This window comes from Microcaecilia unicolor, chromosome 8 (genome assembly GCF_901765095.1).
Source record: "Microcaecilia unicolor chromosome 8, aMicUni1.1, whole genome shotgun sequence".
Lineage (NCBI taxonomy): Eukaryota > Metazoa > Chordata > Amphibia > Gymnophiona > Siphonopidae > Microcaecilia > Microcaecilia unicolor.
The window spans coordinates 123,867,864-123,881,752 of record NC_044038.1 but is presented as its reverse complement, the minus strand read 5'-3'; positions in this window follow the sequence as shown (position 1 = coordinate 123,881,752).

Sequence of the window (13,889 nt, the reverse complement as noted above, 5' to 3'; positions counted from 1 at the left end):
CTGTTGCTTCCTAGCTAGTGGGTTTACCCACTGGGTATTCCCTGATCCCCAGTCTGCCTTGCTGGCACGTTGCCCTAGTCTTTGTTCCTATGTCTTGTCTCCTTGGTCTGCCTTCTGGTTCTTGCTAGTGGCGGTGCAGCAGCTCCCTGTCTGAGTTTAGTTCCTAGTCTAGTTTCCCTCGTGTTTCCTAGACCCGGGGGGGGTCCTCTGGGTCTCCAGTTCCGGCCCTGTCCTTCAAGTCCTGCCGGCCACCTGCACGCTAGAGCTCAACTCTAGCGGAACGGTGGCCAAGCGCAGGTGAAGCGGATCCTGTCCTGCCGGTTCCAGTTGCCTACTTCTGATCCCGAGTTCCAGTCCTGTTCTTCCTTATGTCCGATTCCAAGATGGTCTTGCCTGCCTCTGTCGCTCCTTGGCAGGGGCCCAAGGGCTCACAATTCCCAGTGCGGCCCCGAGGACCTGACAGCATACCAAGGGCCTCGAGAACGCGACACTAGCATCCTGGGCCAACGCTTTCAAGATGAAAATGAACAAGGAAAAAATTAAATGCCTAATCCTTTCATCACAACACTCCACTCTGGTCCCAACCATCCTGGACACCCCCGACGTTAAAATCCCAATATCTGACAATCTAAAAATTCTAGGAGTAACATTAGACAAACACCTAACTTTAGAAACTCACGCAAAAGCCATGAGGAAGAAGATGTTCAACATGATGTGGGTATTGAAAAGAGTAAAACCATTTCTCCCACAGAAAACTTTCCGCAACCTAGTACAATCCACAGTACTCACCCATGCTGACTACTGCAACAGCATCTTCATCGGTTGCAAAGCCCAAATCATGAAAAAACTCCAAACCGCCCAAAACACAGCAGCCAGACTCATTTTTGGCAAATCACGGTTCGAAAGTGCAATACCACTTCGTGAAAAACTTCACTGACTCCCTATCAAGGAACAAATAAACTTCAAAGCCCACACAATGATCCACAAGATCCTCAATGGCGAATCTCCAAGCTACATGTCCAACTTGATCGATCTTTTAGCCAGGAACAGGTCCAAATCTTCTCGAACATATCTCAGTCTTCATCTTCCCAACTGCAAAGGCCTTAAATACAAAACCTACTACGCATCAAACTTCTCAGTTATAGGCAGCCAACTCTGGAATGTCTTACCAAGACATATCCGAAACACAAATGAACACCTACCCTTCCGAAAGCTGTTGAAGACTTACCTCTTCAAACAAGCCTGCTCAATCAACCCAACTTAACTCTCAAACCTAACCCACACCACCAGTACCCATACCCCTATCCTTTCCTCACATCTCTTACTATTGTCCCATCCTATATAACTGTGCTATCTCTGTGATACATTGTACCATACTTGTATTATCTACGTGATACTTTGTACCATACTTTGTACTATCCCTGTGATACTCTGTACCATACTTGTAAGCCGCACTGAACCTGCTATCGAGCGGGAAAGAGCGGGGTATAAATGCTACAAATAAATAAATAAAATAAAAATACACACCGTTGCATGAGGCCATCCACCAGCTCAGGGAACAAGGCCCAGATGCACTCAGGTATACATATAAAGTATCACATATCAAGTAAAGTGAGTTTATCTTGTTGGGCAAACTGGATAGACCGTACAGGTCTTTATCTGCCGTCACTTACTATGAGGGCTGACACCAGGAAAAGCTAGGGTGCCGGCTCAGGCGCAGCTTGCAGAACTGCTGGGATTGATACAGGAGCAGAGTCTTGGCTGCAAAGAGCCGACACGTCAGCACCTCCTGTATGGCAGGGGAGTGATCCTTCCAGCGCCGACGCTTCTCGGGTGCTGAATCCTTCAACGCCACGGAGTTCCTGGCACCATACATTGAGGATGACTGATGATGATGCTTCTTGGCCTTTGCCTGAAGCATATCACTCAGTCTCCTCAGTGCCGACAAGTATGATGTCGAATCCATATGTCGCCTCAGGCTAGGGTCTGAAAATGGATGGTCCCCAGGGTCCTGCTTCACTGCTCCCAGTGTCTAAGGGTCTAGCAGCAGCAATGCTTACCGACACTCCCGATGCAGGTGCAATGCTCAATGTCGATGCCAAAAATGGCTCCAAAAATCCTCTCTCGTTGAGCCTCTCTGGAAACCTGAGTCCTCTTCTTCATGCGAAGTTAGTAGGGCTATGGTCAGGCCTAAGACACTGTAGACACTAAGAATGGGTGTCTTTACCAGAGGTTGTCCAATTGCACCGCGTACAGCGCTTGAAGCCACTGGGAACCTTTGTGGATATGGAAGGAAAAATTTCCTTGGCTAAATTAAATGAAATGACGGTGCTTAAAAAAGAAGCAAGGAATGGCAAAACCTAAGGGGAAGTTCCCGACCGAAGTCAAGGACGACGGAAAATAAAAGAAAACTTAAAACTGGGCAAAATCACTATAACTTAAAGGAAAAATAAAAGAATGGGGGTTCCCAACAGGAACAGAATAAAGGATCAACTAATAAACGAAAAATAGCAGAAAGGCACAAAAAAGCTCTATAGGACTGAGTGATGTGAGGAGACAGTAAAAAAACATGCCCTTGCCTCACCACGGTAGAAAAAGAACTGAGGAGACCACATTCTCGCAATGGGCGGGAAGGCACTCACGCATTTGCAATGGAGCATGTCTCGTGCTTCACAAAAGCTCTCGTTAGACTTTGGTAAACTCCGGACCGGACAACACAGGCTGGCATCACCCACTTGTGAGAATTATAAGCCTGCCTGTCCTCAAGAAACCTCTTATGCAGCCGAACCAGGTGACAGCAGGGCCAGACAAAAACGAAAGAACAGCACAATAACAATGTGGCAGCCAAAGAAGCGCACCAGTGAAAATATACTGCTGTCGAAGCGATCGAACCACTGCACAACCCAGTAAGGTGAGCAAAAATTAAAATTTAAAAAAAAAAAATTCCCAGCTACCCTCGACCTGCCACCACACTACCCACCCAACCAAACAAAATTCCCGCCCAAATTGAACTTCTTTACAGATCCCGAAGCCCCTCCTTCTCCACTAATCACAGACCCCTGCCCATATTCTTTCCCCAGCAACACTACCTCAACAAATATGATGTGAAAGTTGGGCCTGACCATATTATATGCCTGCAGCCTTAGTCGACATACAACAAAGCAACACCACTACTCAAAGCACTACACTGGCTCATGATCAAGGCAAGATTATTTTTCAAAGCAAGCACTCTTATTTTCAAAATACTGTTTGGTATGTCTCCAGACTACATGTTAGACCTGAATGAACTATCCCCAAGAAACGCAAACCCAGGAACCAGAAGCTACTTACTACTTCACCTACCAAACTACCGAATCATAACATACAAATCCATCTACACAGCTGGATTTAGCTATCTGGGTTCTAAATGGTGGAATTCAATACCCCAAATCACAAGAAGCACCACAAACTATCTCAGGTTCAGAAAAGAACTAAGGACCCACCAAGAAATTCTGTGGTTAACCACACGAGATACCGATGTTCTACACCACTTTGTAATCATAATGCACCAATGTAACACAGTCTAACTGAAAATTGTAAGCCACACACATCACTGTAATTTCAATAATTGTAAATTGTAAGCCACTTTGAACCGAAACCTGATTTTGGATAATAGTGGGATACAAAAATGAATGAATAAATGAATAAATAAAATATATATTTGCTGCAGGCATGCCTAAGTATAGGATAGCTCAGTCATTTCTGCACAGCCACAGATAATCTTGCAAATATTTCCCAGCTCGGTTTCTTAGAGTACTCTGAACCATTTTTGGCTTTATAGAGGGACCTGCCAGTGAGAAATGTTTCACCTGTTAACTGTTAACCTGAGGTAGAATTAAGAATCTCAGGTATCTGTTGTAAAGATTAGTCTATATTTAGAATTTCAGAGTGGAAGTATCACACTGCAGGACATATGGTTTTCTTGAGGTTAATGTTTTATTTTGTCAGTAGCTGCTTTTATGCTCTAGTCATTTGTTAGAATTTCCAATAAACTGCTAAATATTAATCCTACATTGACTGCAAATTAGCACATCATATTAAAGATTATTTAAGGAAATACAGTTTTACCAATAAAATTCCAAATATTAGTCATATAAAAAGATAAATAACATTTTTTGTATATTAGTAACATATTTTCATTCTGCCTCATTCTTAGGAATCTTTTCATAAGATCTTCCAAATAATAAAAAATTCAGTCTGTGTACTTTTAGATTCCACGTGATTAGAAAGAAATAGATATCATGTATTGTTCTCATTTAATTACTCTTAAGTGCATGCTATTAAATATTCATTACTCCAGAGCCAATCTGAGCAAGAAAGGAGAAATGGCTTATTCAGAAAGCCACCCTGCCACTCACTGCAACAGTTATCTAATATACACAAGTTAATAAAGCATATTAATCTACAAGTCCCTTTAAGCTATCATACGATTTCAAACAACTGCCTCTTTGACCTTTGACCCACCTGCTGTGCACCAGTAGCAGGTGCCAGCTGTAGGAAACCAATGCCTGTGTCCTACTGCAAAGTCTTTTCTTGCTGGGATCCTGACCAGCAGCTGACCTGGTAGGAATGATTGTTTCAAGTGCCAGTGCTGGCCTAAGGGCTACATAAACCAGTAACTGCTGAACAAAAGCATACATGCACCAGCTGCCTGGCCTCAGGCACCACGTTCTCCAGGGGCACCCCCAGTGCTCCAGCCTAACGCTGGGTTTCAGCTGTTTGGCTTCATATGTACACTCTCAACTTGTTACTCCAGCAGAAATAAGTACTTTTTTAGTTCCGTGCCTACCTGTTTATAATGAGTAATAAACACACCAACTAAATTTAAGACCAAACTTCCACTGCCAGATACTAAAATGTGCTCACTCTAATTGATCACTCTTGATAGGTGCTGTAACAATATAAAATACGGCAGCTACCAAACTGCCTAAAAATAATTATGGGGGCAATCCAATACTTATATGAGCAAACATGTACATGGGTAAAAATGTTCCTCCTGCCCAGTGTCAGTAAAAAACTTGCATTGTTTCAAACCTGTTCGATAGTGCGCATACTTTTACTTATGTGAAAAAAGGAGAAGGGTTAGGTCGGGAACAAAAGTATGTGCATGGTATGTGCCACCTAAATTTTCAAACAGAAATCGCAGGGACTTTCCATTTGAAAATTTGCTTGTAGGCAGGTGCCACATGGACCTGGAAGCTGCCCATGGGGCTTCAGGATTACCTTTCCTATTCTCATACAGTACCTTTATCCAAAATACCTTAAAACATACCACATGATTTAGCCAAGTGCAATCAGTACTATTGGGGGCAATTATAAAAATGTATGCTGGTAAACGTGTGCTTACAAATAGGGTTTGATTATAGCTGGCTGAAAACAGAGTTGGAAAACATCAATAAAACAAAGCAGCATGTATACAGTGCAATCCGCTTAAGTGCAAGGGTCTGGGACCAAAGAAATACATGCAGTTAACCAGAGCATGCACTTAACCATTGTGACCCAAAGAAGCTTGACATCTGATAAACATATATACAGTACTGTTTATTATATGTACAGTATACAGTCTCCGTTAACTAACATTAGGCTTACTTGAAGTAATCAGTCATAGTCCTCTGTACACTCTTGTGTCTGTGAGTTCCATAGACTACGTCTGCCAGACAGTAAAAACTGTCATAGCACTGACATCCAGTGACCTCCAGATAGGCCCGCACGGTGATGAGACTCTCCAGCGCTCTTGCAAAAGTGACAGGAGGTAGTTGAATTTCATCAGCATGTGCCTCGCTGTTCATTTCATCATCTGTTTCATCATCAGTGCGTGTAGGCGCATATCTTGACATCAGTGCTGTCGTCAGCTGTTTGTAGATCGTAATCAAACAAAGCAAACACTGGGCCTTCAGGATTGAGAAAAATGTAGTTCTTTATTTATAATGGGTCTCCATTATAAATAAAGAACTACATTTTTCTCAATCCTGAAGGCCCAGTGTTTGCTTTGTTTGGTTGTTTGGTTGTTCTTGTATACTGTATTCCCTCTCTTTTGTGACTGTAGATCGTAATCAACAGCTACGTAGTGATAAAACTCCTCTTCAGTAACACAGGCTGGGATGTCAATAGCCTGTTCATCTGACACGTTTGCAAGAGCTGCATCTGTTTCGTCCCTCTCCACATCCCTAACAAAGCTTGCACGCTTGTAGCAGTTCACAATGGTTGCCTGTGTAACATGATTCCAGGCTTCTTTCTGCATATGTAGGGAATCCAACAGTGATAGATTATGAGCCAGTTCAACAGCACGTTTATCCTTGACAGTCTGGTCCAGGGGCGTATCTGAAATCCGGCGGTAGGGGGGCCCAGAGCCAGAGAGGGGGGGCACATTTTTGCCTCCCTCTCCCCCCCCCCGCCGCCGCTGCCGCCTCTCTTCACCCCCCTCCCCGCCGTCAACCCTCCCCCGTTGCTTACTTTTGCTGGCGGGGGGCCCCAACCCCCGCCAGCCGAGGTCCGACCCGCAATCTCCATATTTCGTCTTCCTCCGTGGCCATGTGCTTTAAGGAAGTAACGCTGCAGTGCTGATTGGTTGAATCCAGTTCGGCGTCTGACGTCGCTGCGACGTCAGACGCCGAACTGGATTCAACCAATCAGCACTGCAGCGTTACTTCCTTAAAGCACATGGCCACGGAGGAAGACGAAATATGGAGATTGCGGGTCGGACCTCGGCTGGCGGGGGTTGGGGCCCCCCGCCAGCAAAAGTAAGCAGCGGGGGAGGGTTGACGGCGGGGAGGGGGGCCAGGGCGAAATCTGCGGGGGCCCAGGCCCCTGTGGCCCCACGCAGATACGCCCCTGGTCTGGTCATCCATAATGCTCATCAAACGAGTAGCACAAGAGCCTGATAATGTTGTTTGAAATTGGCAATTATGCCCTGATCCATAGGTTGGATCAGAGAGTTAGTATTTGGTGGCAGGAAGACCACCTTGACGTTAGACAGCCTGACATCATCACTGAGTGCAGCACAATTATCACAAAGCAACAAAATCTGACGCTTTTGTGCCCGCATTCTAGTGTCTAACTTCTTTAGCCACTGCTTCCAAATTTCCCCAGTGGAGGAGTGGCCTAGTGGTTAGGGTGGTGGAACTCAGTTCCTGGGGAACTGAAGAACTGAGTTCGATTCCCGGCACAGGCAGCTCCTTGTGACTCTGGGCAAGTCACTTAACCCTCCATTGCCTGCCGCATTGAGCCTGCCATGAGTGGGAAAGCGCGGGGTACAAATGTAACAAAAATAAAAAATCCATGAATTTGCGTTAGCCTCGTTTGACACAGGAAGTCGCTTAACATTCTTGAAGCAACGGGGCTGCTTGCTCTTTCCAATGACGAGAGGTTCCAACTTCTCACTCCCATCCATATTGCAGCAAAGGAGGATCGTCAGTCAGTCCTTCGATGTTTTACCTCCTGTAGTTTCGGCTTCTTCGAATGCAAGTGCTCCATCAGGAATCGCTCGCCAGTAGAGACCGTTTTCGTCAGCACTGAAAATGTCACGAGGTGCAAACTCATTCAAGATGGTAGGTATCAGGTCCTCGAGTCAGGACCGGAATTCGTGAGCCCTTGGGCCACTGCCAAGCAGCGGCAGCAGAAGGCAAGAGCACCCTGGAACTGGATACACAGAAGAGCAGGACTGGAACTCTGGACTGGAGTAGTACTGAGGCAGGCAAGTAGAACAGGCAGAACAGAAACAGCTTCGCCTGCGCTTGGCCACCGTTCCTCCGGAGTTGAGCTCCGGAGTGCAGGTGGTCAGCAGGACTTGCAGGATAAGGCAGGAACTGAAGATCCAGAGGACCCACCCTTGGTCTGGGATACACAAGGGAGGCTGGGCACAGAACTGAAAGCTGCATGTAGCCACTAAGCCAGAAACACAAGACAGACTAAGAAGACAAGATGTACACAAAGGCTAGGCAGAACGGGGTTCAGGATATACACTCAGGATATACACCCTAGCTAGGCAGAGACAGGATTCAGGATACACACTCAGGATATACATGCTAGCAAGGCAGAAGCAGGACTCAGGAAATACAAGCAAGCTTGGCAGAAACAGGACTCAGGGTATACAAGCAAGCCTGGCAGAAACACACAGAGAGTATCAGGGTTCAGACTATAGTCAGAGACAGGCAGCAAGCAGAGAATATCTGGGTTCAGGCAATAGTCAAAGACAGGCAGCAAGCAGAGAATATCTGGGTTCAGGCAATAGTCAGAGACAGGCGGCAAGCAGAGAATATCAGGGTTCAGGCAATAGTCAGAGACAGGCAGCAAGCAGAGAAGAATAAACCCGGAGCTAACCGAGTCCTTGGGCAGGCAGCAGACAGAGGAATTAACCAGGGATAACAGGGTAAGCTTCAGACTCCAAACACAGACAGAGAGAAAATGGCTGAAGCTTTAGACTCCAAACACAGAGCAAGGCAATAGAAGGACTAACAGTCCACAGACACAGAGCAGAAGGGCAGAGCCCACACAGAAGGACTAGCAGTCCACAGATACAAATAGCAGATGGGCAAGGGCCCCAGAGAAAGGCTAAGTAGCAGCGCAGCAGTGCACTCACTAACCTGTCGACCTTTTGGCAAAACACACACAATGCAAAGGCCCTGAATGCAAGCACAGCACTTCCTTATGAATGCTCTCACTGATGATGTCACCTACTGCAGGACAGGAGCAGGGAACACACTCATACCAAGGAGAGGCTTGGAACACATAGGAAGTGATCACACAGGAAGGACAAGCAGGAGCCATCTTGGAAGCTGGAACAGAACCAGCGAGAGCCATCTTAGATGCTGGCTCCTCAGAGGCATAGCCCACACTGGTGAGGTCTAGTGAAGCAATCAGCACACAGGGACAGAGACAAGTCTAACACAGAAACAGACAGAAGCCAACATAGATGCTGACCCCCAGAAATAAGGTAAGTCTGAGGGTGGTCACGACCACAGACATGACAGTAGGAAGAACTGAAACAACCCAATTTTCAGCACCAAAGTCATCAGAGTCTTGTTTTTCACCATGCTGTTTCTTGAATTTTATGTTGTTCCTCTCCTTCCATCTTTCCAACCATCCAACAGTGGCTTTGAATTCAGTTAGTCCAAGACTTTCAGCTAGCAGATTAGCTTTCTCCATAAGCAGTGGACCACTGACAGGAAACTGTCTGCTCCTGACTTGAGAAAATCACCGAAGAAGAGCATCTTCTACCTCCTCAGCTTTTCCCGCATGTTTTCGTTTCCGGTGTGGATTTATATTGTTTTGCCAGTCTTACAGAAGCTGGTCTTTCTGCTTCAAGATACGTGAAATTTGACTGGGATTGACACCATATTCTTTAGCAATAGATGTTTGACTTTGTTTGTTTTCTAATTTTTTAAGAACTTCTATTCGTTCAGCCAGTGTTAAAGTCTTACAGTTGCGCAACGACGACCACAGTGTACACTCTAACAACATTCTTTCGCTTATTCTGCCTATGGTAGTTAAAGTGGTGGTAAATTTGAAATCTCGTTGGTTGTCACGTGCCAATCGGCTTCCATATTCAGTGTGCGCGCTTATGCGGAGTCTTTCCTGCAGAGGAGCAGTCTTAAACCATACATATAAGTGAATCTTGCACTCATCAGTGGTGCACTAAACTGAAGTTTGTCCACATAGAAATTGATGGCATCAAAAATGGGACCGAAATACGTCATGCAGTTAAACAGAGCATGCGCTTATCCGAAGTGCACTTAAATGGAGTGCACTGTATTTCATTTGCTGATACAAAAGTCACCTGCCAAGAACAAATGCTGTGTGAGCCATGTAGGAACGCCTGCTTGATCTATAGAGTTTTGGAACTGCAGAAAGAGAATGACTGCATTGCACTACTGGATGTATTTTAACAATTAAATGTAATATTCCTCACTAAGGTAACATCATATGCCCTTGAAGCAGAGGCAAGACAAAACACAGACATGGCAGGCAGATGACTTTGAATCAGGAAATGAATTATACATTATTAAAGCTTTTTTATCATACTTTTTTTCTTGATTTTTTTTCCAACTCTGTTTTCTGCCGATGGACTACGTGTTGTTGTTGTTGTTGTTGTTTTTTCTTTTGCCTCTCTCTCTCTCTTTTTTTTTTTTATAAATATGTTTATTGAGTTTTAAATACAACAAATGTGTTGAACATCATAAACAAGAATGTGGGTATCACATGAATATCCAAAATCATGAATAAATAAAATGGACATAAATGTATAATCAAGTTTGTAGGATATATATTCCTGTGGAAAAAGGTATATTATTAAGAAGAAAGAAATGTATGAAGTTTCTTCCATTTGCGATATTGTCTACTGGAACAAGGAAAGTGAAATTCCAAATGGATATCAAACGTAGAGTTATCGTTCCAGTGACTGATAACTAGCTAGCTAGGTAACTAGTAACTGGCTAAACCCAAGTCAATCTGGCTTCAGACCTGGGTACGAATGGAGACAGTTCTTGTGTCCCTTCTTGATGATGTGCACAGAAATCGTGACAGGGGATCTACCTCAATACTAGTGTTGCTGGATTTCTTAGCTGCCTTAGACACTGTGAATCATATCATGCTTACAAGTTTGGCAGAAACAGGTTATCAGTAGCACAGTACTTACATGGTTCAAAACCTATTTGTCAGACACACAACAATCAGTTCTGTTTAGGAACAGCACATCATTACCTTGGACACTAAACTGTGGAGTGCCACAGGGATCCATACTGTCTCCCATTTTATTTAATATCTACCTCGAGCCTCTGGGTGAGCTGCTTTGGTCAATGGACACAAAATTCTACATCTATGCTGATGAGGTGCAACTATTCATGCCCACTGAACCAGATCTACCCATAGCTCTGAGTAAACTGACTGCCTGCCTAACCGCAACTCAGGAACGGGCAAACAACAATCTCTGCCTGAACCCAAGCAAAACAGAGATTCTTTGGGTACCTAACACAAGTGGACAAATATCCAACTTCAAAAAAACACCTTTTTGGAAGTATGAACTCCCCCTAAAATCACAGTTCAGGAATCTTGGGATACTGCTAGACTCATCACTCACTCTGATTCCACAAATTCAAATTACCTTTAAAAGTTGTCTCTATCACCCATGGCAGCTACGAAGTCTCTCTCCATATATTGAAAAGATGAGTCTGACCACAGTGGACCATGCCATGATAACATCACGACTGGACTACTGTAATGCCCTGTACACTGGTCAAACCAAAAAGAGTTTGTATTAACTCCAACTAATCTCAGAATGCTGCAGAATGACTGATAGAAGGTTGCAAATGGCGAAACCACATCATATCCTTCCTGCAAAAACCACACTGGCTACCAGTGCCTTACAAGGCCAAATTTAAAACTCTATGTTTGATTTTCAAGGCCCTGAGACAAAATAGGCCAGAGTACTTAAAGAATAAGTTATCCCATTACACACCTTTGAGATTTCTAAGGTCCTCTCAAGGAGCATCACTATCTGTACTCTCATCAAAAGAAATTGTACAATGTTATACCAGCCTGCGAGCCTTCTCAGGAGTAGCACCCATGCTCTGGAATTTCCTCCCAGAGGGACCACGTATAACTCATGACTACCTCTATTTCTGGAAGCAGGTAAAAGCTTTTTAGTACATAGGGTGACTGACTATATTACCCATTCTGCACCTGGACTAGCTTGCATCACCCACTATAACTTAGATCATTTTCTTATATCTTAACTGAAGGAAGACCAAACAACAGCCAGCATGGTTAAAAAGTGTGGCGAAGGAAGCTATTAGAGTTAAAAGAAAATCCTTCAGAAAATGGAAGAAGGAACCGACTGAAAATAATAAGAAACAGATATGGAATGTCAAGTCAAATGCAAAGCGCTGATAAGGAAGGCAAAGAGGGACTTTGAAAAAAGATTGCGTTGGAGACAAAAACATATAGTAAAATTTTTTTTTAGGTATATTAAAAGCAGGAAGCCGGCAAAAGAATCGGTTGGACTGCTAGATGACCGAGGGGTAAAAGGGGCGATCAGGGAAGGCAAAGCCATAGTGGAGAGATTAAATGAATTCTTTGCTTCAGACTTCACCAAGGAAGATTTTAGGAGAGATACTGGGGCCAGAAATGGAATTCAAAGCTGACGAGTCGGAAAAACTGAATGAAATCTCTATAAACCTGAAGGAAGTAATGGGGCAATTTGACAAATTGAAGAGTAGCAAATCTCCTGGATCAGATGGTATCCATCCCAGAGTACTGATAGAATTGAAAAATGAACTTGCTGAACTACTGTTAGTAATATGTAATTTATCCTTAAAATTGAGCGTAGTACCAGAAGATTGGAGGGTGACCAATGTAATGCCGATTTTTTAAAAAGGTTCCAGAAAATTATAGACCAGTGAGCCTGACGTCGGTGCCAGGCAAAATAGTAGAGACTATTATAAAGAACAAAATTACAGAGCATATTCAAAAGCATGGATTAATGAAACAAAGCCAACATGGATTTAGTGAAGGAAAATCTTGCCTCACCAATCTATTACATTTCTTTGAAGGGGTGAACAAACATATGGATAAAGGTGAGCCAGTTGATATTGTATATCTGGATTTTCAAAAGGCGTTTGACAAAGTACCTCATCAAAGACTCCAGAGGAAATTGGAGAGTCATGGGATAGGAGGTAGTGTCCTATTGTGGATTAAAAACTGGTTAAAAGATAGAAAACAGAGAGTAGGATTAAATGGTCAGTATTCTCAATGGAGAAGGGTAGTTAGTGGGGTTCCCCAGGGGTCTGTACTGGGACCGCTGCTTTTTAAGATATTTATAAATGAACTAGATATGGGAGTAACTAGTGAGGTAATTAAATTTGCTGATGACACAAAGTTATTCAAAGTTGTTAAATCGCAAGAGGATTGTGAAAAATTACAAGAGGACCTTACGAGACTGGGAAACTGGGCGTCTAAATGACAGATGATGTTTAACGTGAGCAAGTACAAAGTGATGCATGTGGGAAAGAGGAACCAAACTGTAGCTACATAATGCATAATGTTAGGAGTCACCGACCAAGAAAGGGATCTCGGCGTCGTTGTTGATGATACGTTGAAATCTTCTGCTCAGTGTGCTGCAGCGGCTAAGAAAGCAAATAGAATGTTAGGTATTATTAGGAAAGGAATGGAAAACAAAAGTGAGGACGATATAATGCCTTTGTATCGGTCCACGGTGCGACCGCACCTCGAATAGTGTGTTCAATTCTGGTCACTGCATCTCAAACAAGATATTTTGGAATTAGAAAAGGTACAGAGAAGGAAGATGAAAATGATAAAGGGGATGGGATGACTTCCCTATGAGGAAAGGCTGAAGAATCTAGGGCTCTTCAGCTTGGAGCAGAGACGGCTGAGGGGAGATATGATAGAGGTCTATAAAAAAAATGAGTGCAGTGGATTAGGTAGATGTGAATCGTTTGTTTACTCTTTCCAAAAATACTAGGACTAGGGAGCATGCGATGAAGCTACCAAGTAGTAAATTTAAAATGAATCAGAGAAAATGTTTCTTCACTCAATGTGTAATTAAACGCTGGAATTTGTTGCCAGAGAATGTGGTAAAGGCGGTTAGCTTAGCGGGGTTTAAAAAGGGTCTGTACGGCTTTCTAAAGGAAAAGTCCATAGACCATTATTAAAATGACTTGGGGAAAATCCACTGCTTATTTCTGGGATAAGCAGCATAAAATGTATTGAGCTTTTTTGAGATCTTGCCAGGTATTTGTGACCTGGATTGGCCACTGTTGGAAAGAGGATGCTGGGCTTGATGGACCTTTGGTCTGTCCCAGTGTGGCAATACTTATGTACTTAATGATGATGCAAAG